At 45.2% G+C, this 13076-nt stretch overlaps 1 protein-coding gene across 3 annotated transcripts in view; it reads left to right on the top strand.

The window, feature by feature from the left end:
* Positions 1–13076, top strand: part of FRS2 (fibroblast growth factor receptor substrate 2) — a 289441-nt gene that overhangs the window by 224141 nt on the left and 52224 nt on the right. The window lies entirely within an intron of this gene.

Here is a 13076-nt window from a genome sequence, read left to right as displayed (position 1 = left end):
CTTAAGTGCAGTGTAAAATGGCTGTGAAATAACGTGGACGTTATTTCACTCAGGCTGCAGTGGCAGGCCTGTGTAAGAATTGTCAGAGCTCCCTATGGGTGGCAAAAGAAATGCTGCAGTCCATAGGGATCTCCTGGAACCCCAATACCCTGGGTACCTCAGTACCATATACTAGGGAATTATAAGGGTGTTCCAGTAAGCCAATGTAAATTGGTAAAAATGGTCACTAGCCTGTCAGTGACAATTTGAAAGTAATGAGAGAGCATAACCACCGAGGTTCTGGTTAGCAGAGCCTCAGTGAGACAGTTAGGCACCACACAGGGAACATATACATGCACACCTATGAGCACTGGGGCCCTGTGTGACAGGGTCCCAGTGACACATACATATAGGCCACAAACCTATGAGCACTGGGGTCCTGACCAGCAGGATCCCAGTGACACATAACAACCATACTGAAAACATGGTGTTTTCACTATGAGCACTGAGGCCTGGCTATCAGGATCCCAGTGAGACAGTGAAAACAGTGACAAACACCCTGACATACACTCACAAACAGGCCAAAAGTGGGGGTAACAAGGCTAGAAAGAGGCTACCTTCTCACACAACCCCCCCCCCAAACGAAGGACAATAAGGCTAACCTTGGCCAGTTGAGACTTTATTGTCTAAGTGGTGATAAGTAGAGAGTAGCTCTGCAATAGACTGGTTACTCCCTTTATCATCCACTATATGGTTACTTCCCTGTGGGGATGTAAACCACCCTGTTTGAAGTTTTTTAGCTAAGCAACAATGTGAAGATGTATTTTCAGAGTTTCTATCAGTAAGTTTTAGTTTAGAGCAGTGGGAATTGTCCACTGAACCTATTTGTAGTGATGGAAATGCCAGACAGGGATGCTGTCTCAGAAAAGCCATAGCTGGGCAAAAACTTTGTCCATCTGGCTGGAAGAGAGAACAGGGATGCTGTTTCTCTTGAGTTGGAGCAGGGCAGGGATGCTGTCCTATGAGCTCCACACTAGGGCAGGGATGCTGTCCTAAGTGTTGTGAGGTAGTGCAGGGTTTCTGCACTAAAGTTTCTCTGGGAGGGTTGGAGGGATGCTCCATGTTAACTAAAATGGTGCTGTTTTTCTCACCAATGTTAGTTATCCCACAGAGAGGTACTTCCACCTCAGGGAGTCCAGCTTTTCCAGCTGATGATTCCCTTGGAACAGGTGCCACCCCAGGAGAGGTTTCTCCCACCACAGGAATAGTATCCTGAATGGTAGGGTGGTTAGGGGATACTGTGATACCCTTTTTACCTGTTGATGAAGAGGGATCCTGAGTTTTCAGGCCTTCTCTCCTTTGCTTTTTCATTTCACTTGAAATGAGAGGGAACAATTCCTCAGGGATGCCCAGCATGGCTGCATGGGCATAAAACTCTACATGAGCCCAACCTGCGGGCTCTAGGTCATTACCTAAGAGACAGTCTACAGGTAAGCTAGGTGATACCACCACCTGCTTAGGGCCAGTAACTCCACCCCAACTAAACTGAATTATAGCTAAGGGAAGAAACTTAGTGGAGTTATGGACATCAATAATCTTATACTGTTGTCCAATGATGTGTTGTTCAGGAGGCACTAGGTTTTCAGTCACCAAAGTGAAACTGGCACCTGTGTCCCTGTAGGCCAAGGCCTCAACACCATTTATTGAAACTGTCTGCCTGTACTTATCCATTGTAAGGGGACAAGCAGCCAGTGTGGCAAGGCCAATGCCACTAGGTGTGACAGAAACTGTCTTGGGACTGATTACATCAGTTTCCACTATGGACCCATAAGTGAACCCAACTACACCCTTTGCTTGACTGTTGCCAGCAGTCCCACCACTAGTACCACTACTGCTAGGGGCACTAGAGCTTGATGTATTAGTGGTGGTAGGCTCAGGGGGTTTACCTGGACAGGACTTATCCCCTGGCCTATGGCCTCTATTTTTACAAACAAAGCACCAAGGCTTTTTAATGTGTGCAGGTTGGGAAGAAGAGGAAGAATTTGTTTTATCCCCACCCTCTGAAGAGTGTTTAAGATTTGAAGTGGGATCTTTGGTTTTACCCTTATCCCCATGCTTATCTTGAGATTTTTCACCATCTTTCTTCTTATTGCCATCTTTGTCACTCCCTGTATGAACTTTTCTGTTCACCCTTGTTCTGACCCATTTGTCTGCCTTCTTTCCCAATTCTTGGGGAGAGGTCAGATCAGAGTCTACCAGGTACTGGTGCAACAACTCAGACACACAATTATTAAGTATATGCTCTCTCAGGATTGTGTTATACAGGCTTTCATAATCAGTAACTTTACTGCCATGTAACCACCCCTCCAAGGCCTTCACTGAATGGTCAATGAAATCAACCCAGTCTTGTGAAGACTCCTTTTTGGTCTCTCTGAACTTTATCCTGTATTGTTCAGTGGTTAAGCCATAACCATCCAGGAGTGCATTCTTAAGAACTGTAAAATTATTGGCATCATTTTCTTTCACAGTAAGGAGTCTATCCCTACCCTTTCCACTAAATGATAGCCATAGGATAGCAGCCCACTGCTTTTGAGGGACATCCTGTACAACACAGGCCCTCTCAAGTGCAGCAAACCACTTGTTAATGTCATCCCCCTCCTTATAAGGGGGAACTATCTTGTGCAGATTCCTGGAATCATGCTCTTTTGCAGGATGACTATGGGGAATACTGCTGCTGCCACCATGGGTATCTAAACCCAACTTCTGTCTTTCCTTCTCTAATTCTAAAGACTGTCTATCCAAATCCAGCTGTTGCTTCTTGAGCTTCAGTCTGGTTTGTTCCACTCTCAATCTATTGAGCTCCCTTTCTAACAATCTGTCATCAGGGTGGGTGGGAGGGACATTTCTAGATACAGAGGTATGATGGGAATGAACAGAAGGAGACCTGTCTCTTACAGAGGGCACCCTAACAGCTTGGCTAACAGTATAATGTGAGAGCACACCATCAGTATGGTGTGATTCAACCTCTGTACCAACTATGCTAGACTGTCTAGTAATGGGCAGGCTGATAAGTTTCTTTCCTGAACCTTTTCCTGGGGGAGTCCCTGGATCAGATTGAGAACCATTAGCTACTTTTTCTACAGATTGGGCACTTATGGCCTTATCCTGTACTCTAAGCATATTAATTAACAGTTCTAAGGAAGGATTCTTCCCTACACTCAAACCTCTCTCTATGCAGAGACTCCTTGCTCCTTTCCAGCTAAGGTGATCATATGCAAGTTTGGACAGTTCAACTTTTTGGCCTGTGCCAGACATTTTTAGAGAGAGTTAAAGTGATAGACAAAGAGAAAAAAGTTTTCAGAACTTTTTGGAAAGACAGAAAAAACTTTTTAAACTTTTAAGAACTTTTTGAAAGTTTAGAAGTACTTTTCAGCACTTAGAAAAGAGTGAAAAGAGGAAATGCAAAACTTTTTGGCTATGTGTATATACACTGACCTTGTTTTGTATATTTTTCTCTCATGAAAAGTACAATGACAAGAGTGGTAAGTAGTCTCAAAGCACTTATCCCACCGCTGCACAACCAATGTAGGAGGCTGGACTGGCTTGTAGTGAGTACCAAGGGGTACTTGCACCTTGCACCAGGCCCAGTTATCCCTTATTAGTGTATAGGGTGTCTAGCAGCTTAGGCTGATAGATAATGGTAGCTTAGCAGAGCAGCTTAGGCTGAACTAGGAGACGTGTGAAGCTACTACAGTACCACTTAGTGTCATATGCACAATATCATAAGAAAACACAATACACAGTTATACTAAAAATAAAGGTACTTTATTTTTATGACAATATGCCAAAGTATCTTAGAGTGTACCCTCAGTGAGAGGATAGGAAATATACACAAGATATATATACACAATAGCAAAAATATGCAGTATAGTCTTAGAAAACAGTGCAAACAATGTATAGTTACAATAGGATGCAATGGGGAAACATAGGGATAGGGGCAACACAAACCATATACTCCAAAAGTGGAATGTGAACCACGAATGGACCCCAAACCTATGTGACCTTGTAGAGGGTCGCTGGGACTATTAGAAAATAGTGAGAGTTAGAAAAATAACCCTCCCCAAGACCCTGAAAAGTGAGTGCAAAGTGCACCAAAGTTCCCCTAAGGACAAAATAGTCGTGTTAGAGGGAAAATGCAAGGAAAACACAAATCAGCAATGCAACAACGATGGATTCCTGACTGAGGGTACCTGTGGAACAAGGGGACCAAGTCCAAAAGTCACAAGCAGCTCGGAGATGGGCAGATGCCCAAGAAATGCCAGCGGTTGGTGCAAAGAAGCTCTTACTAGGCTGAAGAACTGTGAATACTGCAGGAACGACAAGGGCTAGAGACTTCCCCTTTGGAGGATGAATCCCCCACGCCTTGGAAAGTCGTGCAGAAGTGTTTTCCCGCCGGATGGACGCCAACAAGCCTTGCTACACGCAAATCGTGCGTTTGGCGTTTTTGGACGCTGCTGGGGCCCAGGAGGGACCAGGAGGTCGCAAATTGGACCTGCAGAGAGAGGGGACGTCGTGCAAGACAAAGAGTCCTCACTGAAGCAGGTAGCACCTGGAGAAGTGCCAGAAACAGGCACTACGAGGATGCGTGAAACGGTGCTCGCCGAAGTTGCACAAAGGAGTCCCACGTCGCCGGAGACCAACTTAGAAAGTCGTGCAATGTAGGTTAGAGTGCCGTGGACCCAGGCTTGGCTGTGCACGAAGGATTTCCGCCGGAAGTGCACAGGGGCCGGAGTAGCTTGCAAAGTCGCGGTTCCCAGCAATGCAGCCCAGCGAGGTGAGGCAAGGACTTACCTCCACCAAACTTGGGCTGAAGAGTCACTGGACTGTGGCGGTCACTTGGACGGTGTCGCTGGATTCGAGGGACCTCGCTCGTCGTGCTGAGAGGAGACCCAAGGGACCGGAAATGCAGCTTTTTGGTGCCTGCGGTTGCAGGGGGAAGATTCCGTCGACCCACGGGAGATTTCTTCGGAGCTTCTGGTGCAGAGAGGAGGCAGACTACCCCCACAGCATGCACAAGCAGGAAAACAGTTGAGAAGGCGGCAGGATCAGCGTTACAGAGTTGCAGTAGTCGTCTTTGCTACTATGTTGCAGGTTTGCAGGCTTCCAGCGCGGTCAGCGGTCGATTCCTTATCAGAAGGTGAAGAGGGAGATGCAGAGGAACTCGGCTGAGCTCATGCATTCGTTATCTAAAGTTTCCCCAGAGACAGAGACCCTAAATAGCCAGAAAAGAGGGTTTGGCTACCTAGGAGAGAGGAAAGGCTACTAACACCTGAAGGAGCCTATCAGCAGGAGTCTCTGACGTCACCTGGTGGCACTGGCCACTCAGAGCAGTCCAGTGTGCCAGCAGCACCTCTGTTTCCAAGATGGCAGAGGTCTGGAGCACACTGGAGGAGCTCTGGACACCTCCCAGGGGAGGTGCAGGTCAGGGGAGTGGTCACTCCCCTTTCCTTTGTCCAGTTTCGCGCCAGAGCAGGGGCTAAGGGGTCCCTGAACCGGTGTAGACTGGCTTATGCAGAATTGGGCACATCTGTGCCCAACAAAGCATTTCCAGAGGCTGGGGGAGGCTACTCCTCCCCTGCCTTCACACCATTTTCCAAAGGGAGAGGGTGTCACACCCTCTCTCAGAGGAAGTTCTTTGTTCTGCCATCCTGGGCCAGGCCTGGCTGGACCCCAGGAGGGCAGCTGCCTGTCTGAGGGGTTGGCAGCAGCAGCAGCTGCAGTGAAACCCCAGGAAGGGCAGTCTGGCAGTACCAGGGTCTGTGCTACAGACCACTGGGATCATGGAATTGTACCAACAATGCCAGGATGGCATAGAGGGGGCAATTCCATGATCATAGACATGTTACATGGCCATATTCGGAGTTACCATGGTGAAGCTACATATAGGTAGTGACCTATATGTAGTGCACGCGTGTAATGGTGTCCCCGCACTCACAAAGTCCAGTGAATTGGCTCTGAACAATGTGGGGGCACCTTGGCTAGTGCCAGGGTGCCCTCACACTAAGTAACTTTGCACCTAACCTTTACCAGGTAAAGGTTAGACATATAGGTGACTTATAAGTTACTTAAGTGCAGTGTAAAATGGCTGTGAAATAACGTGGACGTTATTTCACTCAGGCTGCAGTGGCAGGCCTGTGTAAGAATTGTCAGAGCTCCCTATGGGTGGCAAAAGAAATGCTGCAGTCCATAGGGATCTCCTGGAACCCCAATACCCTGGGTACCTCAGTACCATATACTAGGGAATTATAAGGGTGTTCCAGTAAGCCAATGTAAATTGGTAAAAATGGTCACTAGCCTGTCAGTGACAATTTGAAAGTAATGAGAGAGCATAACCACCGAGGTTCTGGTTAGCAGAGCCTCAGTGAGACAGTTAGGCACCACACAGGGAACATATACATGCACACCTATGAGCACTGGGGCCCTGTGTGACAGGGTCCCAGTGACACATACATATAGGCCACAAACCTATGAGCACTGGGGTCCTGACCAGCAGGATCCCAGTGACACATAACAACCATACTGAAAACATGGTGTTTTCACTATGAGCACTGAGGCCTGGCTATCAGGATCCCAGTGAGACAGTGAAAACAGTGACAAACACCCTGACATACACTCACAAACAGGCCAAAAGTGGGGGTAACAAGGCTAGAAAGAGGCTACCTTCTCACAGCCTGCATGTGATGAAGAGCGTTCCCGAGATCATGAATTGGCAGATTGTAACAGTTGTACTGCAGGGGGGGGCAGTGAATTCATTGGCTATGCTTTTGGAGCGCTACAGGAAGCAGAGAGATGAACTGTTGGGAACTTGGAATGGGATTCCCACACACCCTCCCCTCACCCATTCTGATATTATTCTGAAAGTAAGAGTGAAAGCGTGGTGAAGATTTTAGGGAAGCAAACCTTTCAAACTGCTGAATGTCTTCTATAATACCTTGGTGAAAGCTGTAGATTCAGTAATTGTAAGCATGTCCTACTCGCAGGATGGGGATGTTTTTAGCCAAAGGATACAGTCTTTAGCGAAAGTGCTGATGTCTTTATTGACCATGCATGATTGATGGTCATTTTGAAGGATATGCTAAGAGGATTGTAAAACATCAGGTATCAATGTGTGGGTGTAAAACCTGAAATGCAAAGAAGTATTGCCTTTTCTACTGAGCAGTTCTCAGTTGCACTGTAAAAAGTGGGAAAATGTCTGTGGACACAATGGGATTAAGACAGACAAGGGAGGCAACAAACAGTTACAAAGTGGAGACATTTCTGCACCAAGCTGGAGAAACACAAATGGCTACAAAAGAAAGGGAGAAAATGAGATGGTGACAAAAGTAACAGAAAATGAGATATCACCCAGGGATATCTTGCAGGAAATGCTAGGGTCTAAAACAGCAAATTAACACAGTTGTTAAGGTCATTCCCCACTGTCTGTACTTTGACTATTAACAAGAGGATAAGTGTGACTGAAGCAGGGGCTACACAATACCTCTTTAGACATTAAACAACTTGAGCACAGTAAAACAGTTGACCAGTGACACGCCTAATCTGCAACAAAGTAATGGAAGACACAGAATTTGGCTCAAGTTGTAATAATGCTTGTTTTGTTAACATACCAGAACGATCGCAGGCCCCAGTATGGAGCTCTTTATAAACTATTTAATTAGGACAATACTACAACGAAGGGACTGTAGAAAGTGGACATCAGGGGCCTGCCATAACACACTGCTCTGCCGCTGCTGGGAGCCATGCTGAAGGCAATCCCCATTTTCTGAACTACTGTGATAGCGACTCAGTCCTTTAGGAGGCTAGGCAACAAGCCCCAGTGCCACATTATACCTAGAGTGCTCCTGTCACCATACTTCATGCAGATATTGTAACAATGAAGCCGAAAATTCACTGGAGAAAATAGTATGTACATTCAGTATATGATGTTCTTTGCCAAGCTCTGAGCATTAGCAGAGGTTAGAGCTTGTGTTATTTATGAGCACACAATTGCGGAGAACACTCACAAATATGCCCACATAAGAAATAAAATGCAGAGAACGGGTAGACGGTTGTCGAAGTGAACTAGGGACTCTTAACACAGATGATGGATCACTAACTGATTGGTAAGAAGTGGAACTGAATTCATTAGTGGATAAAATTAGCAGAAATCCAGATAGTTGGAGTAATAAATGAAATCTGTCTCGGAGGCATGGCTTTTCATGGTAAGAAAATGATTGTAACCCAGGAGGAGTTGAAGGCTAAAACTTTGTGCACTTACATTTTGATTTTTAAGGTTTTAACAATCAATAGTGTTTTGTTAGTTGCAAATTGTTTTCTGGTTAATATTTATGTATGGGTCGTAAATGCATTGTTCGTCGGAAGAGTGGGTAGTTCAAAACCTGCTTCACGTTGGTGTGGGGGAAAATGTATGGGTTATGATTGTGATTGAAATCAGTTTAAAAAGAAGTAACACTTCTGTTAATGGTCTGGGGGTGGAGAGTAAAGAGAGATATGGTCCTGAAATTACTGCTTAAGCATGGCTCTGACCTTCTTAATAAAAATCATATAGTCGGTAATTGTGATTTCAGTGGAAGGGAAACATTTAAGATTTTGACTCAGGCAAGCTTTTTCTCTAGCTCAGTTGGGTGTCGATATTGGTTAAGAGATTTACCCCTTTATTGAGTCTTAAAACGTGGGTGAATGATCAGGGGTGATATGCTGGTGTTACAGGCACTTGGCATTTGACAGTATAAATGTCAAATGCTACCCCCCAAAAAAACCACAACAAGGTGTTTTGGACAAAATTGGTGCCCTGACACTTGAAGCCACAGGTAAAGAAATTGCTTTGGGATGGGAATACAGCTTCATTATGAATGAAACTATAGTGAGGAAATCACCAATGTGTGGATCCACATAGCCTCGAAGAACTGATTGCTGATCTTAAGCTAAAGTCCTTGCAAAATTATTGGTTAAACATAGGTGTTTGGATTAGGTTGGTTGCATAATGTGCTGTACCAAGTTGAGTTTTGCTGAGAATGGGTTCTCTTGTTTTCTTTTTGCTTAGGTTACCTAGCAGGTTGAGGTAGCTGGAGTTTAGTGTGAGAATTGTGGAAGGATGACGTGGTAAGGAAGCCTCCAGATTTGTCTATAAAGTATTTGTTCTCTGTGAGAGGCCAGTAGATGAGGTGAAAGGTGTGTATTTGTTTGCAGCTCTTGGGAAGTGCCATGTGATGGGCTCAGTGAATTTGTGTGTAGGTGTGTACCTTTATAGTGGCGCCTCACCTCTAGTTTTGATATGGTCATACATTTCATATGCATTTAGGCTATTTTGCAACTCCGTAATAAAAAATAAAATAAAAAAAAGTATCTGTGGGACCTTCTATAGCGCTTCAAGTAGTTACCAGGTAAGTCCTTTTGTGTAATATAATGAGTCCTTGGTACAGGATACCCTCAATGAGCGATGCTATTTGAACGTAGGAATTCTGCCGATCCTTCATCACTAAGGTTTTCTAGTGGATACGACCCTAGGAATTAATCCTGCATTTCTTCTGTGTGCCAGTAGGTGGTGCTGTATGCCTCTGCAGTAATTTCTTACTGCCCTGGAAGTCTGAACACATAAAAATGCTACCCCTGCACACTGACGTCGGTTCTTTTGCTTCTGTGTCCTTTGCCTGTGCAGATCCAACACCTCCATAATAACGTTTAACAGTGTGCTAGGTAACAATGTCCCCACTGAAAACAACAAGATTCAATCAGTGCTCAGACTGCAGGACGCAGATGACGGTCATGGACCCACATGAGGTATACCTGTGGTGCTCTCATGCCCCACAACACTACTCGGGACCTGGAAGTTAAACTCTACGTCATAGGACGTTGTGGTCAACCCATCAATCCCACTCCTGCTCCAGGTGATGAGCCCAGTCACAAGGCTGGTCCCTCAAAAAATCCACTTCCCGCTCAGATTCTTCCAGTAAGTCAAAGTCTAGGTACAAACATTACAAGGCCATGCAGTACTCACCCCCATCCTGCCATTCAGCATCTATCAAGAAGACGCAAGAGTTTCTTAATAGTCATTACGCTTCTTAATGTCTCTCTAATGTTGGTGGTGGGTGGTCACTGCCCATCTTCAGGGATTAAGAATATGCCTGTTCTTGTTATTCAATGGCAGGTTGATGAATGCAGGCTTACTGCAGGCATTCATAGACAGTCTCAAGCCAAAGGGTAAACTTTTGACAGTATTAAGATTTTATGGGATGGGGCATCGGGGAGATGTGAAAATCCGAGGCCTCTGGACTCTTGCAGAGAGCCAGTTTCACATAAATCCTCCTGCGTTTTGGGCAGTCAGTCTGACCTAAAAGCCTTCCTTCAGTTCTTCAAAGAGAGGTGGGTGCAGGTTCTAATGGGCAACACGACTGGCATGTGGTCCTGCAACATGCATGGCAGCGTGGGGTCCTGAACCTCCAGGGGCAGTTTTCCTCTGGAGGTGCCTGGATCAGCAGAACGTCTTCCTGGCTGTCAGTGGGCTAGTCGGTTTCCCTGAATGGCAAAGAGGACAAACTAACCAGTCATCTACTGGCAGACCATGACTGGCATCTCCACCATGCTGGGGTGGCACAGGGTGTCTTCAGTCAATGTGGCATGTCCTGGGTAGCTCTATTCACCACCATCAAATGTACTGTTTCCTCCAAGGCAATCTTTAGGTGGCTCATTCTGGCTGGAATAAAAGGACCTAACTTCTGTACGCCTTTTCACCAGTACCTCTCCTGCCTCTGGTTCGGAGTAAGTCAAGGACAGACTGGGCCAATGACCTTCTCACTGTCCAAAGGTTGTCACTCTCTTCCATGGTGGTCAGTCGATCACTCCGCCAGCACTTTTGCCCTGCCTCACCCCTCAAAAGAGACTCCATCGCTATTACCATGAGATGGCACTAGGTTTTTACATTGACTGCACAAAGGGCTAATGCATGGATGGGGTAGTACTTTGTTGGATTTTGTGGTGTAAAGAGAAGCAAGGTAGTGCAGGAGGAGTGCACCCTGCAAAGGTGGGACCTTCTGTACATTAAAATCGTGTTCACCCCGGCCAAGAAGCAGCCCTTTACAGGCCTGCATCCTATTTCACCACGACCAAGGTTGCTAAAGCTGCTTTGGCTAAAAGGGTACCGCTTCTAAACATCTGCCAGACTGCAATGTGGGTATTTGTGCACAAATTCACAAATCGTTATTGCCCTCGCAGCGAGGGCCGTCAGGAATGTCACTTTACCTGCTTGGTTCTGCAGGACTTTTTGGTCTGAGTCCGTTCCCCAGAACTTCCACCTTTAGGAGGTACTGCTGTGGTATGTATTGTAAAAGTGAGAAATCTTTGGGTAGAGGTAATCGTCATAAGATCAAGTTACTTACCTTTAGTAACGCTTTCTCATGTGGATACTCCAACTGCAGATTCTTGCCTTCGACCTCCCCGTTCAGTCAATCTAAAAGGTCCCAATCTATTAACAGTTCATTGTCTAGGACAATTTGTTCTTCGCCCTGTGTCTGAGGGCCCGGAAGGAGAAAGACCAGAAACTGATGTCAGTTTCCCAGGGTGACGCTGATGTGTGAATCTGTTTTGTCCCTTCCAGGGTGGTATAGTCACCCTAGAACCTTACAATGCCTCCTACCAGTGCTTATGAGCATTGTTGGAAGAATTCTGTGTATCCAGTCTGGAGCCTAGGGATATCTTAAAAGTGAGGAATATGTGGAGTAAGGTGTGTCCCAGAAATAACATTACTGAAGGGTAAGTACCTTGACCTTCTTTCCGAGCGATGCATCAGGTTTCTTTGTACCCCAGTGTTGTCTTCTAGGCGATTAGCCTGACTGGGAAGAAACCTCAGTGCTTCCCAGTAAGGGACTTGGGATGTTCCATAGAATTTAGACAATTTCTATGCATAATGTAGGTCTTACTTTGGTTTCCTCGGAGGTCTGAATTTCGGCCCAGTATGTTAAAATATCTGGTTTAGCCTTTAGAACAGATGTGGTTTGTATGTTCAGCCGCATTGGTTCTGAACTTCCTCTCAAAAGTATGGTGCTTTCATCTGTTCTATTTGTTCTCTTGGACGTAGTTCTGATGTGTGCACTCGATTCTGCGCATGCTGCTCCCTTATGCCCATTTGTCTGTGAACTGTTTAGGGGTGAATCTGCTGGGCTTATTTTTAAACTTTATGTAAGGATTTGTTTTGCAAGCCGTTTGGCAATATGTAACTGTTATGTATGTACACACTGGATCTTGTTTGTGTTGTATTAAACTACATGAAAAAAGTAATTAAAGGTTTTTGCCAGTGGTATTTGTGTACTGAGTCCTAGATTAGTTCTAGATCTTGATTTTTTTTTTTTTTATTGTTATTTGTTTCATATGAAGCTTTTGTCTGTATAGGATGGTTCAAGAGCCGTTTGTTGATTGAGAGCACAGCGCAGATTTTTTTACTTTTAATAACACTGCAGTTTTTCTCTGCACAAACCTGTCACAATTGCCTTTCTTCCACAAGCATACAGCATCCCTCCTTACGTTAATTTATTTTGCCCTTTTACCTGGTTGGCAGCCCACTGAAGTTCAAATGTTAATTGGACTAGAATTGCAATAAAGTGATGTGATAAAGTGTGGCTATCCTGTTCTGGGCTACTAAATCAAATTAAAAGTTTCCTTCTAGGAAAGCGACAAATAAGGGGCTCTTCTTCTAGTGTACCTAATTACCAGAGCTGTAAGGTGGCATTTTGATCATTTGTAGCTTTGCCTGACAAAAATGTCTAAGAAGGTGGGGGCATTTAGGTCATGCTCTCGTTTTGTTCAGTTGAAGGTCATTTGCATCGGCATCTGTGCCAATCAAACTAACCTCTCTTATGGTAGATAGTTTATTTTGGGAAGAGCAGTAGTTGATGGTCTTTGCATTCCTTAGTGTGATGGACAAAGAAAAAAATCATAAAGAAATCCAGGGAAAACTTCCTTTGTAGCCAAAAGTGATGGATTCTTCCATTCTAGATGTGGGAAAGAATATGGAACAATTTCAGATTCAAGAGGCTTCACCCTCAAAG

The sequence above is a fragment of the Pleurodeles waltl genome, chromosome 4_1 (genome assembly GCF_031143425.1).
Source record: "Pleurodeles waltl isolate 20211129_DDA chromosome 4_1, aPleWal1.hap1.20221129, whole genome shotgun sequence".
NCBI classification, from domain to species: Eukaryota; Metazoa; Chordata; class Amphibia; order Caudata; family Salamandridae; genus Pleurodeles; species Pleurodeles waltl.
This window is presented reverse-complemented; position numbering and strand designations above follow the sequence as displayed.